The sequence below is a fragment of the Camarhynchus parvulus genome, chromosome 4A, assembly GCF_901933205.1.
Source record: "Camarhynchus parvulus chromosome 4A, STF_HiC, whole genome shotgun sequence".
In the NCBI taxonomy this organism is placed as follows: domain Eukaryota; kingdom Metazoa; phylum Chordata; class Aves; order Passeriformes; family Thraupidae; genus Camarhynchus; species Camarhynchus parvulus.
In genome coordinates this window covers 18,396,723-18,409,111 of record NC_044600.1, presented here as the reverse complement: position 1 = coordinate 18,409,111, position 12,389 = coordinate 18,396,723, and positions in this window count along the sequence as shown.

The following is a 12,389-nucleotide window of genomic DNA, read 5'->3' as shown; positions in this document are numbered from 1 at the left end:
GAAGAGAGAATCAGACCTGGCTGAGCAGGGAAACAAATGAGCTGGAGGTGGGGGCTCATCCTCAGCAAAGACAGGGGGACAGAGGTGGCTCAGATCCATGGATTTGACCCCTCTGGGTGTTCCTGTGCCCAGATCCATGGATTTAACCCCATCAGATGTTCCTGTGCCCAGATCCATGGATTTAACTCCATCAGATGTTCCTGTGCTCACATCCATGGATTTAACCCCATCAGATGTTCCTGTGCTCACATTCATGGATTTAACCCCATCAGGTGTTCCCATGCTCAGATCCATGGATTTGACCCCTGTGGGTGTTCCTGTGCCCAGATCCATGGATTTAACCCCATCAGATGTTCCTGTGCTCACATTCATGGATTTAACCCCATCAGGTGTTCCCATGCTCAGATCCATGGATTTAACCCCTCTCGGTGTTCCTGTGCTCACATCCATGGATTTAATCCCTCTGGATGTTCCTGTGCCCAGATCCATGGATTTAACCCCATCAGATGTTCCTGTGCTCACATCCATGGATTTAACCCCTCTGGATGTTCCTGTGCTCACATCCATGGATTTAACCCCATCAGGTGTTCCTGTGCTCACATCCATGGATTTAACCTCTGGATGTTCCTGTGCCCAGATCCATGGATTTAACTCCATCAGATGTTCCCATGCTCAGATCCATGGATTTAACCCTCTGGGTGTTCCTGTGCTCCCTGCTGGCTCTTCCCAAGGTCTGCCCAGCCCAGGGGCCTCTCCTGAGGAGCCCCAGACCTCTCCCAGGTGGTGGCAGGGCTGATGGAGATGGAGATTCCCTGGTTTGGGAATGTTCAGCCTCAAATCTCTGCATTGTTCAGACACAATAAACCTGATTTTCCAGAGGTGGCTTCTTTGGGAGGCAGCAGGAGCTGCTGGAACTCTGTGCAACGATCAGGCGAGCTCTGTCTGTGCTGGAAATTAACTAATTTTTAATGAGTTGTTTTAATTAATGGGAAGCCAGGCCCACTTTTAGCCAGCACCAGTTCAGTTTTTCACAGACTCTTGTTACATTGATCATCAAATCACCAAAACTTTAAATCTGCTAAAACTAACACTGATGAGCTTCAATAAGCAGAGCCAAAGGGAGGTGAAGGTTGGACATCTGGGATCTTTAATTTATGACTCTCCAGGGATGTTGGAATAACTAGAACATACAAGAGATTAAGGCCTGGAAAGTTGGAAATTCCTTGTCTGAGCTAAAAATGACAGGAGGACTAAAGAATGTGGCCCATCTTAGCTTGAAGATAACCAACAGAGGATTAATTATTAATTAATACTGATTATTGAAGATAATTATGTGACTTAGAACCAATGAACATTCATTTCTTTGTTATAAATGTATAAATAAATAAAAAAGTTTTGCATCAGGGTCTCTGAAGAGGCTGAGACTTCATCAGCCAAACACAAACCCTGGTCAAGAATAAAGTAATGCCTGACTTGCAGTCCATCAAAAAGACACTAGAAAGTTAGGGAAACTCTTCTTTTCCTGTGTTTTCAGAGGATTTTGGTAACATCCACGGAAAGCTCTGGCCCAGGTGGTGCTGAACATTGCAGGTGGAACCAAAATTCAAACCCAGGAAGAGCTGAACCAAACCTTTGCTGCCTCAATGTCTTTGGACCTCAATCAGGGCTGCAGATTTTCTCAGGTTAGACAGCTGTACGTTTTTCTTTCCTTTTTTGAGATGCAGCTCCTCCAGAACTGAAAGGATTAGAAGCCTGAAATGCTGCAAATCTCCCAGGAAAACCTGCTCTTAAAATCTCCAGCTCTGACCTGGCTGAGTCCTTGACCCTTGGGCTCTGATTATTTTGTGCTGAATTTTCCTGCAGCAGGATTGCTGAGTGAGTGTCAAACACTGCTGCCACAGCTTGGCTTTGCACCTGAACTCGAGGCTCTGACAGCTCCAGCCCTCTGCAGCACTGGGGCTCTCCAGAGCACAGCTGCTACGCTGGGGAAGAGCAAATTAATTTGTATTTCTGGGTGTGCATTCCCTGCCAGACAGGAGAGCTGGGCGAGGTGCTGGAAAATAACCCAGGAATGATTTCCTGAGGAGCTGCTTGGTGGAGCAGAGGGGCTGGGGATCAGCTCAGGGTGAGCTGCAGCTGCCAGCACAGCAGAGATGCCCTGGAGGAGGAGCTGGGAGTAGTTACAGGCACCTTGTCTCAACTGCAAAGTGCAGGAAAACCCAATTTCACTGAAGCTTTAACAAGCTGGAGGCTTTCTGTGGGCTGGCAGGGAACTGCAGCGAGCAACCTCAGAGCAAAAGGTGAAAAGCAATCATGATGAAGGTTTTGGAAACTGGTTGAGGAAAAAGCTATGGAGATGCTGGAAATAAAGAAAAGAAACTTATTGAGAGGAAAATGTCAGCAGGGAAGACTCAGAGAGAGGCTGGAGCAGACAGAACTGGGTTATATTTATCAAGGTGATAACCATAACAATATGTTGGAAGTCTGGCAGGGCTGCTCCTAAGAACACTTGAAACACTGAAAATCAAGACAAGAAAATTACCAGCTAATTTCATGCAGGAACACATCCTTCACAGTAATGTTAAGAAAAGAAGATGGGATAATGGAGGAGCTTTGGTAAATGGCTTTTTTTTTTAGACAAGGAGTGAGGTGGTGCCACAAATGGAGATTTGGGAGCCCAGAGCTGCAGGACAGACACAGAGAATAGACAAAGCAGCAAAGAGCAGTTCTGAATAAAACACTCAGTGTGAAACCACAAAACTGGCCTTGAGGAGGCTGCAGAGGCCCTCCCTCCAGGCTGCTTATCCTGAGTTCTCCCAAAACAAAGCCTGGGCAAATCCTGGGAATGTGGATGTTGTTTCACACTCCAGCCCCACCACCCAGGCTGGAATAAAAGCAGGACTCAACAGGCTACAAAACCCGGGATAGCACAGGGATCAAACCTTTTCCTGGTGCCCCTCTCTCCTTTTCCCTCAAAGTTACACCAGGGATGAATTTGGATCTGGAGATCTCAAACGTCCTGACAAGACCCACGTGAACACAAAACACTGAGCTCAGGAAGGAAAAGCAGCTGGGAAGTCCCTGAACCACAAGCTCTGGCGTGTCCAGTAAAACTGAGCACGTGGAATTTAGGCACAAAGGCAAATATTTAAGGCCAACAGTTCACCAGACTGTGCCCACAAATATTTTAAGAATTTTAGAAAAGTTCTGTTCACTTGGTGTTTTTACTGTATTTTAATTTTTGCTCCTTGGCCATTAAAATAAAATCAGATTGATTTATTATTATTATTAATTTATTGATTAGAAAAGGAAGGAAAATGCCCACATTTCATTATATCCCTATGCCCAGGGAACAGCAGAAAATGTTGGAAAAGCAAAGTGTCCTTCCTGTCCTGTTAACCCAGAGGCTCAGAGCACTGGTATTTAAGGATACTAGATCAGAGCCAAACCTCAGCCTCTGAGCCTCTTTCAGCTTGACCATCATTACTATGAGTGATGTTTTAATTTTCATCTAAAGCCAAGAAAAGTGTTTTATTCTCCCCAGCTGGCTCAGAGATAAGGACTGAATCCCCAAAGATGAAGTCATTGAGCAGTTCTCATGTGTTTCTTTATTCCCCTGCTCAAAGCCCTTCTCCTCTTCCCACTGGTCTCTGATAGAATGTAGAATAACCAGAAAAGGAGGGGAGGGTTTAAAGTGTGCCTTTGAGATCTCTGCCACGTTCAGGGCTGCAGCCCTTCCCTCTCCAGCCACCTGAGGGGTTAGCTCAGATCCCTGAATTCCATCAGGGAACGCTACAGGAGTTGAAATCTGCACTTCCACTGGGATTTGCCTCTGATTTCACCTGTGCAGGGAGGCTGTGCCATGCCCCCAGCAGAGATCAGCCCTTGGCTGCTCCCAGGATCTTGCCAAAGACCCACCACAATTCCAAGGAGTCCAGGACAGGTTCAGACAGTGACTTCAGTGCCAAAAGAAACTCCTCTCAAAGAACCCAGCTCTGCCCTTGTGCCTGAGCAGTGAAATCCTCCCTGAGAGCCCTCTGACACCAGAGGGTGCCAGGCACTGGGAAACACGGATTTCACAGCTCCCAGTGCTCCTGAGCACGGGGGAATACACAGAGATGGGAAAATCGGCTTTTATTTCCAGCTCCCTCCTGGGAAGGGGAGGTGTTGTGCCTGGGCAGAGTTCAGGAGGGCTGGACACAAAGCCCCAGCACTGGCACTGAGGTTTTCCAGGGGAACAACCAGGTCCAGCCCCATTCTCCATCTGGATCCAGCTCCAAGGTGCTGGGAATTCATCCACCCCCAGGTGTTCTCAGAGTGCACAGCCTGTAAAGGACCTCTCTGTGTTCTGAACCACCACCAAGAGCCTTGGAAGGCTTTCCCAGAACCACGAGGCTGGAAAAGCCCTCCCAGACCATGGAGTCTGTTCCCCCAGCACTGCCAAGCCCAGAACAAACCCCTGTCCCCAAGCGAAGGGAAAATTGAAAGGGCAATTCCTCACCTGAAATAAAACTTTTCAATTTGATTAATCATCAGCTGAAGGTTTGGCCTAAAATCTTTCTTTTTTTTTTTGTTTTGGACAGAGAAGATAAAAATAATTTGTTCTTCTCTATTCAGGTATTTTTACCTGTCACAGCAATGGCAAATTTACTCCCTTTTTCTAGAAAGACCAAGGTGAGAAAACACCAGGCTGGAGCTTGTTTTGCCTTGCCTGAAGTCAACATGTGGGTGGACAGGAATTTCAGCTGCAAACCCAGAAGTGAAATTCCCTCATTTTCGGATCCTGTTCCCACTGAAACATCCCCTGCCAGTGGTAAAGTTGGACATTTGAAATGAAGGATGGTGCTTGGTCTGGAAATCTTTAATTATAATCAAAGGGCTGAGCATGGAGAAATATCCATGGGATGAGTCTGTCTGTGCTGGGATAGGGATTTTTACTGGCACACAGTGGAGCTGGAGCTCTGGGATGAGATTTTATTTCCCCATTTATTTCAGAGAGCTCCCTTTTGGTGCTGTAACCAATCCCTGAGCTCTGCTGGAATGTCAGGCAGGAATCACCTGCAGCAGTGAGAGGCTGGGGGACAGGGACAGGGACAGGGACAAGGACAGGAAGCCATGGCAGAGACAGGCAGGACTGCAGGACTAAGGAGGCAGCCTTCATGTGCTGGGGGAGGCAGATGTGATACAGGAATGAGCCTGAGTCTCATCTGGCTGACATTTCCCAGCTGCAGAGGTGTCACTGGAGTGAGTGGCACTGTCCCCATAGGAGGGTGTTGCCAGGAAGGGCTGGTGATGCTGGCTCAGGCACTGGGAGCCCTGGCACTGGGTTAAGGCAGGGGTGAGTCTGAGATCTGTGTGGGCGGTCCCTGCCCTGGCACACAGAGCCCTGAGCACGCTCTGGGAGCACTGGTGGCATTCCTGGCACCCCCAGCAGCTCTGGCAAACCTGGGCTCTGCCAGCTGCTCCTTAACTCAGGAGCTGAAACTGAACTTAGAGAGGCGCAGAATTGTTCAGGTTGGAAAAGCTCTCTGAGAATATCGAGTGCAACATCCCCCGGCACTGCCAGGTCCCCAAGTGCCACATCCACACAGCTTTTAAATCCTCCAGGGATGGGCACTCCACCACTGCCCTGAGCAGCCCTTTCCAGGAAGGAATTTTCCCCAGTGCCCCATCTAACCCTGCCCTGGTGCAACCTGAGGGCGTTTCCCCTTGTGCTGTCACTTGTTACAGGGACGAAGGACTGACCCCACCTCACGCCCTCCCCATCAGCTCCAGCAGCCTCTGGAGATGTGGCTGCCCCAGGATCAGGGAGCTGATGCTCTGTGCACAGCTTTCCATGGCCACGGCCCAGGAGAGTTGGTTCCAGAAAGAAAAATCCTCATAAATCAAACAAAAAAAAATAGCTTCAAACCAAGGGGACGTGGCAGAACATCCTCCCTGCCCGCCGGGGTGCTGTGCTCCTGCTGTGGGGGTGATGGATGGGGTTTGAGCCACACAGGGACTGACAGAAATCACTGCTTGGAATGAGATCCCCAGCGAACCTTTTTTTGTTTATTGACTCCCAAATTGCAACCACATCTTGGTTCTTGGTGAGGCCACTGCTGTCCCAGCTGATGGCCTTGGAGAGGGGGTGGCAGCTCCCAGTGGAGCACATTAAACTGGCCCTAGGAAACACTGATGGATGGCTGGGCTGGCTGTTTAAGGCTTGATGTTCTTCCTCTCTGTCTTTAAATTGCTCTGGTTTGAGTCTCACAGCCAAAAGCAATCAATATAACCCACAAATGTGCATGTTAGAAAGGAAAGGTGTAAGAGGAGAGCACAAGGAGGGTGAGGAATTGTTCACACTCAAGGCAATAATGGATTTCCTGAAGGGGATGTCAGCTTTAGGGCTGTGAGGCACAGAAGCACAGGTCATCTTGTGGCAACTTTCCTTCCTCCTGCATTTCCCAGACTTTAATGTAGGTAATTATCATACTTCCATTAATTGACCCTGTCAGCAGTGAGCAGAGGCAGCATGGAAATTCTGGGATGGTATTCTTGGGAAATGGAACCTAACAAAGCACTCTGCCCCTCTGGAACAGGCAGGCACGGCTCAGGGCAGCTGTCTCTGGAAAGATCAGGGAAACCCTTGGGATCAGGAGAAACACCCACGTTCAGTTTGCCTTCCCTTCAATCTGCCATTGTCCCTGTGGATAAAGCCACAAAGGTTTCAGCAGAGTGTGTTTGCTTTTCCTGGCTAAGGACTAAGTCACCTCGCTGTCCCTTCTCACCCAGAGCCTGAGTCCTCCCCACGCTGCTGGTGACACACCCTGCACTTGTCCCTCTGTCCCCCTGGTGCTCCCTTGACCCTGGGCTGACTCAGCCCAGCCATGTGTACGGGGTGAGCGCAATTTCACAATAAAATAATCGGTCACTTCTCAAAAAGGGGCACATTTACTCAGCCACTTGGAAGAAAAAAGGGAAATGCAGCCTATAATTCCTTTTATTTACAGTGAGAAATGAAGCATGGATAAGATGATTAGAGCTGTAATTAAGCAAGAGAGTCAGACCCACAGATTGGCACAAGATGGAGAAGGAGGCTCTTGGAGAGAACAGCATCCTGAATCCTGAAGTATTCTTCCCACTGCAAGCCCCAGGGACACCTCTCCTTAATTTGCTGTCTACCAAGAAGCTCTGCCCAAAAGCCCCTCTGTTTACCTAGGAATGAAAGCTGGGCCTGAGGAAAAGGTCGAGCCAATTTTCTCATTGAAATATCCTGCACACAGAGACATGCAGAGATGCTGAAATCTGAGCTTCATTGCAAAGGTGGAAAACAATTTCCTAAGGATGACAGGGGAAAAGCCCCGAGGAGATTCTGTCTGCAGCCAAGTAAAGCTGGAGTCTGGCTCCAATCCTGAATTCCACCCCTCTCTGGCACTTGCCAAACACCAGCTCAGCTCTGCAGATGCCATGAACATCCTCGCACCATGTTGCATTCCAGCCCCATGGCTGCTGTTCTTCCTGGGTGATGCAGTTCTTGGCAGGTTTTCCACAGCTCCCCCGAGCCCACATCCGAATTCCCTGGGATAGGTTTCGGTGTCTTGCTGGGAGACAGATAATCCACCCTTTGTCACCGGGGACTGATGCCTCAGAACAACTCCATTGCATCAAAGAAAAGCAGTTAGGAATAAATTTGCCACTGCTAACAAGCTGGACTGGGTCAGAGCTTTGTGTGCTGGAACAAAGAGTTTAAGACCCTGGAACATGTTTGGATTGCAGAGGAAATTCCATTCAGTCTCGGGAATGCTTTGGATCACTTGAGTTTGTAGATCAGGTCTTGCACTGGAGGAAGACCAGACCCTCACAGGGCACCTGCTCTGCTCTAGAGCTGGTTCAACAAGATTTGGGGGTTTTTGAGGTGTCAGTGGCAGACAGAAGGCACCAAATTCAGCACAGTGCCAAGGGGAAGACAGTAATTCCCAGCTCTGTCATTGGCTCATTCATCCATGCAGGGCTTAAATCCAACTGGGAGCCCAGTGTGCAATGGGAGCTGGTAAAGAGGAGTTCCAGGAGACAACTTTGGCACTTGGCAGCGGGGTGAGGAGAGCAGCTCTGTCCTGGGGGATCCAGGAGGGCTGGAGACTGACGGGCTGTGCTCTGCAGCAGTGACAGACACGCTGCACTGCCTGAGCTGCAGAGATTTGTCTGGAGCTGTAAACACATCTGCTCTGGCCTTGCTCAGCCCTCCCTCCCGCTCCCAGTCTGTGAATGCTCCTGCCAGGGAGTTCTCAGGAAGCTGTCTCTTTGGGAAAGGCAGACTGATGGCTGTTTGCTCAGCTTCAGAGCAAGGAGAATTTCTGTGAGTGGGCCTTGGGATGCTCAGGAGGCTGTTCCCATTCAGGAGTGCAAACCATGCCCCTGAATTATTGGACTGTTAAAAACAAGAAGTGCAGCTCAAATTGCAAGACAATAAACGAGAAGAATCTTGTAGAATAATTTTGAAACTGAGAATCATCACAACCTGCTCCTGGCTGTTCACTGGAACAGAGAAGGAAGTTCCTTGTGTGGGCTGTTTGTTCATACATCCAGTTCAGCCCCAAGAGTGACAGTGAAACTCTGTGTTCTTCACTTCCCTTCCTGGACTCTGCTGGAAGAGGACACAAGTGTCAGGTGATTCCATCACACCCACTAAGATGACATTTTATCTTCTTTCCATTAAAGCCATCCAGCCACAGCAACTGTGAAGGGAAAAAAACCAACTCTACCAAACCCTTGCTTCCCTCAGAGCCCCTCAGTGATTTTCCATCTCTGCAAGTGATGCTTTAATTAATGCCATCTCCTGCCTGGGAGCAGGGTGGGGGCCTGTCCCAGAGCCCCAGCACAGCGTGGGGAGCAGGTCATTAATCCAAGGCAGAGCAACACAACCAGGGAGGCTAAAAATACCCAGGACACCTGATTGCTCCACCTGATTGTAGGGAATTGAGAGGAGGAGAGGGATGGGCCCTGCATGCTGAGCGCTCAGGCTGCTGCAATCACAGCCCCTGCCTGCTGGAAAACCTCTGGAAGGGAGAGCAGGGGCTGGGACTTGGTGTTACTGCAGCAGGATCGGCTCAGAGGCAGCACCTGTGGGACTCCTTCAGCAGCACAAGGGATGAGCTGATTGTGTTTGGTCCAGCAGATCCCTGGATATCCCGTGGCATGGAAATCCAACCCCAGCAACCACTGCACTGCCCCAGACTCGTGGCACTAACATCATCACTGCCCAGGGATGTCAGCAGGAAAAGGTGGAAGAAACAGCACAGACTATTTTCCATGAACTACTTTCAAAACCTTCAGTTGCATAATTCCAGGTCTGTCAGCACAGGCTGTAATTATAATCCCAGAATCCCAGACTGGTTTGGGCTGGGAGAGACCTTAAAGCTCATCCAGCCCCTCCCTGGCAGGGACACCCTCCCTAGCCCAGCTTACACAGGGATGTGCAGCTCCTCACAAGGACCCTGACACCAGCTCAGGAGAGCAAAACTCACTCAAAAATCCTTGGGGATAAGGAGAGTCCCAAGGGTTGAAGTTCACACGAGCCCCTGCCCAGCTCTGCTTTTGTTCCTCTCAGCAGCCTCATATTCCCTGGATTAAGCTCCTTGTGTATTTCTCCTCTCTGGGAAGATACTTCACAATCTATTTGTGACAGTCAAAATTCTAAAATATAGGCAGGATCTGTTCTCCCTGAGGCTCTTTTTGAGAGAGCTCTTTCTTGACTATCCCTCAAGTGAGGAAAACAAACTCCAAAGGCTGAATTCCTGCGGTGTTTCAGCTGCCCTTGGCACCCTGTGCACATTCCTCGGGCTCTCTGCTTCCCAAATTATAGGAACCAGTGTTTGGGCAGGTGCTGGGGGTGGAATTGTATCTAAACTCATCATCTCAGGGTATTTTTGGCAGCATTCTCTTGATGACACTTGTAGACAAGGCTCTGCAACAGCCCCTCTGCCACTCAGTGTGGGTGTCTGGTAATGCCCCCTCCCACCTTCTCGCAGTAAAAATAGCACAAGAAATTGTTCTTTTCTCAAACATCTCCCCCCAGAATGTCATTTTCATCTGCATCACACAAGATTTCACTGTTTTGTTGATAAGGATTTATTGTGCTAGATTTTATCTGCCTGTTAAACACTTCCTAAGTGGGCAGTGAGTAATAAAAATGAGATTACAGGAATTGCTTGGTGGGGAACAGACCAGACCTACAATTTAGCTCGCTTGTTCCTGTAAGCTGAGGAACTTCAAACTGATCTGCAAATTGCAAAATAAATTTAGAAAATCACTTTTCTAAATTTTCACAGCACAAAGCCTGTCCAGCATGAGGGTGAATGGCAGAATGAATGCCAATGTAGGGAACTCAGAGCAAGACCAAAAGAGTTACAGATTTCTGTAGTACAGGGGAAATTCTGGAATAAATGTGACTTCAAATGACACCAAATCGTGGGTATCCTGAAGATGCTGTGGGCTGTACTCAGCAGTTCAGTCAAGGATGGGACATTGCCTTGGTGGCCTTGGACAGAATATGTCCAGCATTGTGCCAGCCTTCCCCCTTCCCTTCCCTTCCCTTCCCTCCCAGCTGGAGGAGAGGTGGAATTGCCCCTTTAAGTCAAATTAATCTCTGATCCACATAGGTTTTTATGCATTCAGCTTCTTCAGATGTACTCAAAGTACATTTTCTAAGCCTCACACCGTGGCCTCGTTCTCTGTTTATTTTCTTCTGACACCTCCCTTTGCCTCATCTCCTCAGGCTCCATAAATGCAGATTTCAGACAGAAGATGGGCACAACCCATCTGTGACTTGGGCAAGGCTCCCTGGAAGAAGTCAGCTCTCCTTATTCCCTGAGATTCCCACTCAAGCTGATCCCTGTGGCACAAGTTTGGGGAGAAGCTGTGAGGGTGGCAGTGCCTGGCTGAGCAATGCAGCTGTTCCTTCAGCTCTTCTCATCTCCCCATCCTTATTTCTTCCCTCTTTTTTTTTTTTGGTCATGTTTTTGCACTTTCCTTAGGGAAGAGGAGGAAGCTGCATTGCTATTCCACAGGTACATTTTGTGCAGTGCTGCAAAGTCCCCTAAGTGATGCCCACTCCGTTTATTATTAACTTTAAAAACCATGCTCATCCTCCTGCAAACCCCAGGAGAAGCTACTGGGGGGAAAAAACGACTTTGGATCACGTGGAGCACAAACACAAAGCCTTAATTAACGAGCGCTGCCCCCACTAATTGCAGAGGAGGAGCCTGTGCTGCTCCGCACCGGGAATGACAGGGAATTACAGCCCGTGTGATCTCTTCTTCCATTGATCTGAGGCTGTGTGGGTTTGTACGAGCGGTAGAAATGATAGAATATGGAATAACACCCATGGAAGGTGTCCCAGCCCGTGGCAGGGATTGGAACTCGATGAGATTTAATGTCCCTTCCAACCCAAACCAGTCTGGGATTCCGATTTTGCTGTAATTAAAAGCTGTCAATTGTCATGCTCGATACAATAATTAAAACCTCTAAATTTTCAGGCTCGCTACAAGATCACCAACATTTTAAACCGGTACATTCTGAAGGGATTTTTCTGGTAATTCAAGGTTTAGCTTGGAACAAACTCCTGGGAGCTGCTGCCCTTGGGGCTGTGAGACACCAGCAGTGAACAGCAATTCCAGCAGTTCCTCGGCCTGGGCACCCACGGGACACAGCACCGTGCTTGGAATTTAAAACACACGGCAAACAGGACGAACAGGTGTCACTAGCTGTGGGAAGTGTGACAAATGTTAACGTGACAAATGTGCCTCCAGCCCCTTTCTCCAGGGGAGGATGCAGTCAGCCTGCTGCTCAGCCAGACGGCACAGCTGACGGCCGCATGCTTTGAGGGGGAAAAAAAGGTGTTTTTTTCCTGAAATATTCTCTGAGAGCTTTGCCATCGCCGGTGCTGGCAGGGAAAAGACACGGGGAGAGAGTGGGACTGCAGCAGGATGGAAAGGAGGATGAGGAGGGTCCCGGGGGCTCCGGGCACATCTGGGGGCTCTGGGCACAGCTCGGGAGTTCCAGGCACAACCCGAGGGCTCTGGGCACATCCTGGGTTCCAGGGACATCCCGGGGGCTCCGGGCACATCCCTGGAGCACCGGGCACATCCCGGGGGCTCCGGGCACAATCCCGAGGGCTCCGGTGGCATCCCGAGGGCTCGGGACAGCAGGTCGGGCCGCACCCCGTGCTCCCCGGGCCCATTACCCGGGCCCATTCCCCGCTCCCCGGGCCCATCCCGTACTCTCCGAGCACATCCCCTACTCCCCGGGCCCATTCCCCGCTCCCATTCCCCGCTCCCCGGGCCCATTCCCCGGGCCCATTCCCCGGGCCCATTCCCCGCTCTCCAGGCCCATCCCGTACTCTCCGAGCA